The following is a 2,500-nucleotide window of genomic DNA, read 5'->3' as shown; positions in this document are numbered from 1 at the left end:
CCAAACACCCGTCATGCCATCGAAGAAGCAATCAAGGATCACGAGACGCAACGTTTTGCACTTTCTCAAGGGCTCAGCAACCTTTCCTTAGGCCTCAAGCGTATCTCAACCGAAGGGACCAGCAACCGAAGGGACCATCGACACGAATCAGCCCGCGTACTAAGTCACGTCCTTACGTGGCCCGCAACCTTTCCTTAGGCCTCAAGCGTATCTCAACCGAAGGGACCATTGACACGAATCAGCCCGCGTACTAAGTCACGTCCTTACGTGGCCCGCAACCTTTCCTTAGGCCTCAAGCGTATCTCAACCGAAGGGACCATCGACACGAATCAGCCCGCGTACTAAGTCACGTCCTTACGTGGCCCGCAACCTTTCCTTAGGCCTCAAGCGTATCTCAACCGAAGGGACCAGCAACCGAAGGGACCATTGACACGAATCAGCCCGCGTACTAAGTCACGTCCTTCCGTGGCCCGCAACCTTTCCTTAGGCCTCAAGCGTATCTCAACCGAAGGGACCGGCAACCGAAGGGACCATTGACACGAATCAGCCCGCGTACTAAGTCACGTCCTTCCGTGGCCCGTAACCTTTCCTTAGGCATCAAGCGTATCTCAACCGAAGGGACCAGCAACCGAAGGGGAAACACATTCCCACACCAACACGAATCAGCCCGCGTACTGAACCACGTCAAGAAAACCCGTCGTGCCGCCTGAGCGGGTAGTCGGGGATCACAAGACGCAGCATTTCCTTAGGCCTCAAGCATACCGTCAACCGTCAACCGTCAACCGAAAGGGGCATTGGGAGCAACCGAAGGGACGTTCCCCCAGACGAATCACCGTAGGCCAAGCTGACTAGGAAGGGCCCACTCATCGTCTGGTAGGGCCGACCAGCCACCGGAAAAAACCGATCGCCGGCGATGGCCCACGGGATGGCATTCAACGTGATGGAGGGTAGTCACCCCTCACACGCATAACGCCCATGCCTGGGCGAGGGGGTGCTGGCCATGCCAGCCCAAGGCTCCCAAACTCTTTCCCCCTATAATAGATAAAGAGATTTTTCCCTTGTGACCCTAGGGGACACCCAAATGCAAGTTAAGTTATACTAGTTTTTCCATGGACCAAAACTCACCTTTATTTGTAACATAATGTCATTTTTATGACTTGTATTGTTGGAACATATATTAAAGAAATTTTAGAAGCTGAAATTTTGAAAAAAAAAAACTTGTAAGTATTTTATTTTAATTAAATAAGGCCGAAAAACGCGAAATTAATAAAAAATAGTAAATAGTGTCAATAAATCATGAAAAATTAGGAGACACTTGAGAAAATATATATAAAGACATTGGTTTAGTTAAAAAAATTTTTTTCATTAAAAAAAGTATTTTATTTTTTTTTTCCGTTAAATTGGTGAAATAAAGGGAAAAATAATAAAAAATAGTAAAAAGTGTCAATAGATCATGAAAAATTAGGAGACACTTGAGAAAAAATATACAAATAGATTGGTTTAGTTAAAAATATTAATTTCATTAAAAAAATATTTTATTTTTTTTTTTTCCGTTAAATTGGTGAAAAATAGTGAAAAATGGATAAAAAATTGTAAAAATCTTGAAAAAATGGGAGGCTTGTTGGAAAGATATTATGAGTGAGAGTCATTGATATTATTTTCAAAAATGGGTAAAAATAAATTTTTGAATGATATAAGAGGCTAAAAGGGAGTATTTTTTATCAACTTACATTGAACTCCTTTACCACAATCTCCCTTACAAACCATAGTAATGAGAATCATTGGTATTAAGTTTGAATGATGTTTTTGATCACCTTGCAACGAACTCCCTTAAAAGCCATAATCATTAGGGGGGTCTCATGGCTCATTCTTGGCTCGGGGCTCGGGGCGAGGCTCCGGCCATGGCTCAAGGCTACCACATTGCTCCTATACCACAATCTCCCTTACAAACCATAGTAATGAGAATCATTGATATTAAGTTTGAATGATGTTTTCGATCACGTTGCAATGAACTCCCTTACAAGCCATAATCACAAGGGGGGGGGTCTCATGGCTCACGGCTCGGGGTGAGGCTCTATGCTACCACCTTCTTTCCCATGGGCCATAGCGTCTTTCGTACCGCATGGCCCGAAAACCTTCACAGCACCTTGAGAGCTCACATTATATTATAACCATCCATATAGGTGCTCAGGTGCTCAAGGTGCTCAAGTGCTTAAGTGCTAAAGTGCTTAAGTGCTTAAGTGCCTTAGCGCCTTAGCGCCTAGCGCGCGCGCGTGCGTGTGTATCATTAGATTAGAAGGGTGGATTTTTCAAGATCCCCCGGCTCACTCGGGCCAAGCATATCGTTCTTGATCTCGTAGCAATGCCCACGTCTCACGAGTCGAGCGTTCCCTTCCACGGCCCACGGGTCGGCCCGCGGGGTCACGGCCCGCGGGTCGGGTCGGGGGCGAGGCTCCGGCCATGGCTCCATGCCTACCACATGCCCAGTCGATGGCACCTT

This window comes from Amaranthus tricolor, chromosome 8, assembly GCF_026212465.1.
Source record: "Amaranthus tricolor cultivar Red isolate AtriRed21 chromosome 8, ASM2621246v1, whole genome shotgun sequence".
NCBI classification, from domain to species: Eukaryota; Viridiplantae; Streptophyta; class Magnoliopsida; order Caryophyllales; family Amaranthaceae; genus Amaranthus; species Amaranthus tricolor.
The sequence above is the reverse complement of the archived record's forward strand: the minus strand, read 5'-3'. Positions refer to the sequence as shown.